We start from the raw sequence: 7,218 nt of genomic DNA, 5'->3' as shown, positions 1-7,218 counted from the left end.
GAGTTTTTTTTGTAGTTGAGTTCAACTGGAACTCCGTTGCCATAATTTATGGTAAGTTTTCCAATTTGCTTTCTGTGTTTTGATGAATACTTTGCAAAGTATATGTCACCAAAATTTATCAACAACTTAAATGCACAAGCTATATGAGCTAAGATTTCTTATCTCTATAACTCACGAATGAAATTTGACAAGTTGTTATTTTTCATTGTTACATCAAGAATTTCATTTCCCACGATAAATTTGTTCAGACCAACAAATTAGGTCAACAAAATAATAATTAAAAAAAAACAGAAAAACAAAATAATAACTTTGCCGCTTCATCCCTCTCTCACTCTCACTCTCACAATTCCACTCGAAAAGGTAACGACTCACTCTCAATCTTAAACATTTAATTTTAAATTCATTAATTCTCAATATCAAAATTTGATTTCTTTTGTTTTGGTGTTTTTTAGGTTGCTTTGTAGCACTTTATTAGGTTGAAGCCATCAAGGTAAATAATTGGTTAAAATTTATAAGCCATCAAGGTAATAAATTTGATTATTTTGATTAAAATTTGATTTTTTTCCTTTTGCATTTGGTTTTTTTTGTAGTAGTTATGTTGTACAACTTCACCTCTGTAAGTAAACGTTCCTCTTCTGTTAAACAAATATTTCATCAACGTTTTAGTTCTTGAAATTGGATTGAACCTGTTTTTTTATTTCATTACATGTTTTCAGTTTTACGTAAACTTTATGTATCTTGATTAAGCCTCATGAAAGTACTTCTCTTGTTGGCGGTACTACTTTGTTGTTGTTCCTCATTAAAGTACTACTGTCATATTTGTTTTGTGTTTTTAGTGTTTTATAAGTAGGATTTAAGTAATACCAACTGTGGGCTTAGTTTCTTTTTTGGATTACTATGTGTTAAATTGTTTAGATTTGTTGAAACTTGTGTTTTGATGGTCATAAACCAACTTGAGCTAGGTTTTGTTTATTATGTTTTAACTTCTTGGTAGACTAATTAGCTTTTTATACATGTATAGTGGTTATAACTTATAAGATGACTTTATATTTAGCTTGTTTGTATCTAATATAATTGCGAAAAATATAAGCTGTTCATTGCATTGATCTATTCCAAAACATAAGTATGTGGTTTTTTGGGAAATTATTTAAGATGTGTTTTCCTTTTAAATGATGTATTAATATGTGTTTGACTCTAGTTTCATCTAATTTTGTACTGTTAGCTTAGAGTATGCGTAGAGTGTAGAGTTAGTGTATGCGTAGAGCTTAGAGTATACATCATTCCTTTTAAATGATGTATTAATATGTGTTTGACTCTAGTTTCATCTAGTTTCATCTAATTTTGATGGTTAGTGTATGCGTAGAGTTAGCTTAAAGTCAATGTATGCTTAGAGTTAGCATTGCAAGTCCCTCCACAGTTCACGCTTCACACTGGGCAGCATCTCAAATCTTTATTTACCTCTACACTTCCCTTTTCCTACTACATTCTTTCTACCTGAAATAATGCATGCACTGTAATGGAAAACCATGGTGTTGGTTGTAGTACTAGCACTGCTTCAGCCAATGCTTTTTATGAAGGTAGAGTCCTTTCCAAAATTATCGACAAAATAACTCGTCTTTGCCCGGCAACCCTCCAACAAGATTCAAAGGCTATGTTACTATAGTTGTGAAGAAAAAAAAAAATCTCTATTTTACTACTTTGTTGAAGCGGAGATGGATCCAGCTTCAAAGCCTCTTGCTCTCTACGGGTTGAATCCGGTCGGCACTTCCGCCTCACTTAATTATAAGACGTTTATGTGTAGGGGAAAGAAGGAGCAAACTCTTTTTTTTTCTATGTTCCTATGAGAAGATTCAAATATCTTTTTGTTTTCTTTGTAGGTCCTGGTTGTTCTTCTTTGGGTGTTGGAGCATTTTCTGAAAATGGGCCTTTTAGACCAAGTGGAAAGGTTTTGGTGAGAAATGAGCATAGCTGGAATACAGGTATCCATTTAATATCTCTTGAATGTACTTTCTCTTTACATTTATGTACAATGAGTGGTTTAAGATCAGCTTTGCAAATTGATACTTGATTCACATTTGTTCTGCAGAAGCAAATATGTTATACTTAGAGACTCCAGTGGGTGTTGGATTCTCTTTCTCCAATCAAATCTCTTTTGAGACTGTATATGACAAGATAACAGGCATGTCTCATCACTTTGAACAATTACTTATTGACACTACTTGAAATCAAGTTAGTTTGTGATACATTTTAAGTGCTACTACTTGGATTCAAATTAAAGTCCATTTGTATTTAGATTACCAAAAATCTCTTTGAGGAACTGTTGCGAATTTGGATGCTTAAGCTAGGGATAATCTTCTCGCTTTTGCTACACTTGGTTTGATAAGTTTTCCAAGATAGCATGCAAAACGGAACTATTTATTACCAGGGAAAGCTATGCAGGTAAAACTAGAATGTTTGTCAATCTCATCGTCATTTGTTCATCGTAGAACATAAGAGCAAGACTGATTACAAGAATGTTGCAATTACCAGGGCATTATATCCCACAACTTGCAGAGATGATGATTCAATTCAACAAAAATAAAATGTTGTTTAATTTGAAAGGAATTGCTATAAGTAGTTAAAAGAATTCAACTTAAGGAGTTTATTTGAAATGATAATAAGTTAAACATAAATCTTGTTGGATGATTTTGTTTGAGCTGATGTCTTAATTTTCCATTCCAAATAAGCAATCATTGCTTTCGAATTTGAGACAGATTTCAATTCAAGAGCTGAGTACTTCTGGTCTCTTGGTTTGATATCAGATGTTACATACAAAATTTTCACATCAGCTTGTAATTATTGTTGATATGTGAGCGAATACTATAGGGAATCTGTTTCTCCTATATGCTCAATGGTAATGTCCCAAGTGGGTAAAGAAGCAAGTAGATTTGTAGATAAGTACAATGTCACCCTAGATGTTTGCACATCACGGTCTTCTCACAATCCAAGATTATCAGTCCCCAAGTGAGTTGATCCATAGTATTTCTACTCTTCTCTAATGAACTGATTTAGTTTACCCCTCTTTCTTTCTTGTCCCTCAATATATCTTACAATGTCAATTTTGGCTTCCTTCTAATCCACATCAAGTCACTTAGAGTGTTGATGTCTGCATTGAAGATGAAACTGTAAATTATTTGAACCGAAATGATGTACAGAAAGCTCTCCGTGCCCGTCTCGTGGGAGTAAACAGGTGGATAGTTTGCAGCAGGTAAAATCTCTTACCTTAGTCCAACAAATTATACAGTTAAAGCATTTGTGATGAGTGTACTGATGACATTAACCTTAAAATAGGTAAGCACCATTGTGCCACTAGTTCAGAATGTTGACTTGATGAGTACCTCATGAAAGGAGAATATATAACTAATCAACTCTAACATTAGAATCATAAAGAATATATAACTAATCAACTCTAACATTAGAATCATAAAGTTAACAGTCGTAACGGACGAACCAAACTCCTATGAACATTAGAAGTCTATTTCATGAGGATCCTTTTTTAGAATCCTTGTGGTGATTACTCTCCACCAAGTATACTGTAAGTGTATATTAACACTGCAAAGCTCTTACGAAGAAGCTTTTATCATGTTAAGTTTTATGTTCTCTCTAAATAAGCTATTCATTGATTTTTTTTTTTTTTTTATTGGTACCCTCTTTCTTTTGTAGTGCTGCCATTTCTTGGATCCATATCTTCTCAAGTGAAGTGAATAATTGTTTAATTCTTTCTTAACATGTATGCAACATCCTGGATTATGATGTACTTAACGAAGAGATACCCACGATCAATGTTGTAGGCTGAATTGTCAAAGCAGGAATCCCAGTCCTAGTTTACAAGTGAAGTATCAATGATAGCAGCAGTAAGAGTAGGCTAAGTACCTTCCTGTCTACAACATGGGGAAAAACTCCTAGCTCGGCCTTTACAACTTTTGGGCTAGGCATTTTTTCAGAGGTTTCCCTTGGGGTTTCACTCATGCTTTCAAGGAGTGAACTCAACAGAGGACTTGCGAGATCTAGTTGGGGAAACTTTGCTATATGGTCTTCTTTTGTCCGCAACATTTATTATTTAGGAGTGGGTATTTCTTCTTAGAGTCAACACCGACGGCCACTGCCGACCGAGCGTTTTCTGACGGTCTTGTGATGTTGGGATGGATTATTTGAAGAGTTTTTTTTTGTAATAATTGTGATGTTAGGATACTTGGAAAGATTTTTTTTTTTTTAATGACCAATATTTTTTTTTTTAATAAACAAAACTAATATCCGACGAACAAAGGCTGTCGCGTAGAAGCAATACCCGACATTCATTAACAGCAGCAACAATTGTTGGAATACCCAACTGTCACTAGCACCTGACCTACCCGATGGCCTATAACACTCGTCCTATCCGACGGCTAGTGGCAGCAGGTTTATCCGACGGTTCACAACAGCAGTCCATATCCGACGGTTCACAACAGCAGGCATACCCGACGGTCCAAGGCAGTGGGAGTAGCTGTCGGCAAAGATCATCAAACCCGACGGCTTGTTCTGACTGTTAATAACTGTCGGAAGCCTATGCCGACCGAGCTTTTTTCGATGGTCGTGCGACAGTTTTGGTCTGTCGGGTAATACCTTTGGCGACAGTCATTATCAGTCGGGTAAAGTCGTTTCTTTTGTATTGACTGCATTGAACTAACCTTAAAAAATAATTAACGGAAAATCGGAAACTGGATGCAAATGCACGCATTAAACTAATCTTAAAAAGTAATTAATAGAAAATCGGAATATGGATACAACTGCATTAAACTAACCTCAAATAATAATTAACGAGAAATCAAAACTTGGATGCAAATACATCAAACTAATATAAAAAAATAATTGTCGGGAAATCGGATCTGGATGCAAATGCATTGAACTAACCGTCAAAGATTAAATTAATGAGAAATAAAAAACTAGATGCAACTGCATTGAACTAACCTCAAAGAAAAATTAATTATAAATTGAAAACATGATACAAATGCGTGGAACTAATCTTAAAGAATAATTAATGGAAAATCGGAAACCTACTGCAACTGCACTGAACTAATCTTAAAAAATAAATTTGATACAAATGTTTTGAACTAACCTCAAGAAATAATTAACAGGAAATTGGAAACTGGATGCAAATTCATTAAATTAATATCAAACAATAATTAACGTAAAATCGAAAACTAGATGCAAATGCAACCTTATCAAATAATAAACGGGAAATCAAAAATTGTATGCAAATACATTAAACTAATCTCACAGAATAATTAACTGGAAATCAGAAACTGAATGCAAATGCATTGAGCTAACCTCAAAGAACAATTATCAGGGAATTGGAAATTGGATGGAAATGTATTGAACTAACTATAAAGAATAATTAATGAGAAATCGGAAACTAGATGCAACCGTATTGAACTAACCTAAAAAAAAAAACGGGAATCAGAAATTAGATTCAACTGCATTGAACTAACCTCAAGATATAAATAACGGAAAATTAGACACTGGATGCAAATGCATTAAACTAACCTCAAAACATAGTTAGATTATATGTTGTAAGAATGTCTCGATAAGTATAATTTTGCATTTAAAATTGTGTTTATCTTATCTTTTTCCGTATGATTGATAACTTATTACTATTCAAGTAGCTTCAATATATATGAACTTCGCCTTATTAGGCAATCTCACAAAACTTCAATTAAACTTCAATTATTAAACAACAAAATAAAATTGAAGGATTTTATCAAATGTGAGTTTTTGTTAATGGAGAGTGAGGTTTTCACGTTATAAGAAATTTGGATGAGTGACAAATATAATATTAATATATAATAGTTCTGCATATTTGCAAATATTTTTTAGAATAGTTAATATAACAACACCCGTTCGTATATAATCTTTGCGGATTTCACATAGTGAGTCATGCATAATTTAAAGAATAATTAACGGAAAATTGGAAACTAGATAATCTTTGATGATCCAACATAGTAAATCAAACATAATTTATTTTTTATGTCATGTTTGGAAGGACACTATAGATAGATTAGTAGAAGTTGATATTACGCACCACATTGGATAATTTAAATAAAATTGAAAACTGGATTCAAATACATAACTAAGCTCAAAGAGTAATTAACGGAAAATCGAAAACTTTTTGCAAATGTAATAAACTAAACTCAAAAAGTAATTAACTATAAATCGAAAACTTGATGCAATTGTATTAAACTAACGTCAGAGAACAACTAACGGAAAATTAGAAAATAGATGCAAATCCTTGAAAAATATTTAATGGGAAATCGTAAATGGTATGCATTAAACATTAAACAAACCTCAAATAATAATTAATGGGAAACCAGAAACTGGATGCAAATGCATTGAACTAAACGCAAAAAATAATTAACATAAAATCAAAAACCAAATGCAACTGCATTGAACTAACCTTATAGATCGAATAATTGGTGGGAAATCAGAAACTGAATACAAATATGCACTGAAATAACCTCAAAGAATAGTTAACGAGAAATCAGAAACCGGAAGTAATTGCATTGAACTAACCTTAAAGCATAAATAATAAATTGGATGCAAATACATTGAACTAATCTCAAGAAATAATTAACTGAAAATCGGAATTTGGATGCAAATTCATTGAACTAACCTTAAACAATAATTAACTAGAAATCGGGAACTAGATGCAAATGCAATTTTATCAAATAATAAACGAGAAATAAAAAACTGGATGCAAATACATTAAACTAATCTCACAGAATAATTAATCGAAAATCAGAAACTTGGTGCAACTGCATTGAACTGACCTCAAAGAACAATTAACATGAAATTGAAAATTGGATGCAGATGTATTGAACTAATCACAAATAATAATTAATGAGAAATCGGAAACTAGATGCAACTGCATTGAACTAACCTCAAAAATTAAATAACGGGAATCGAAAATTAGATGCAACTGCATTCAACTAACCTCAAAATATAAATAACGAAAAATCAGAAACTGAATGCAGATGTATTGAACTAATCTCAAAGAGTAATTAACAGGAGATTGGAACCTTGATGCAAATGCATTGAACTAATATCAAAGACTAATTAATTAAACATAAAAAATTGGATGCAACTGTACTAAATTAACTTTAATGAATAACTAACAGGAAATTATAAAGTGGATGCAATTGCACT

The 7,218-nt window shown here is 32.4% G+C and overlaps 1 pseudogene; it reads left to right on the top strand.

Annotated features, from left to right (window-relative positions):
- Positions 1 to 1,516: 1,516 nt before the first annotated feature.
- LOC147501883 (serine carboxypeptidase-like 45) lies at positions 1,517 to 3,874 on the top strand (annotated as a pseudogene).
- The last annotated feature ends 3,344 nt before the right edge of the window (positions 3,875 to 7,218 follow it).

The sequence above is a fragment of the Coptis chinensis genome, chromosome 4 (assembly GCF_015680905.1).
Source record: "Coptis chinensis isolate HL-2020 chromosome 4, ASM1568090v1, whole genome shotgun sequence".
NCBI lineage: Eukaryota > Viridiplantae > Streptophyta > Magnoliopsida > Ranunculales > Ranunculaceae > Coptis > Coptis chinensis.
Note: the sequence above shows the minus strand (reverse complement) of the source record. Positions and strands in the feature narration are given on the sequence as shown.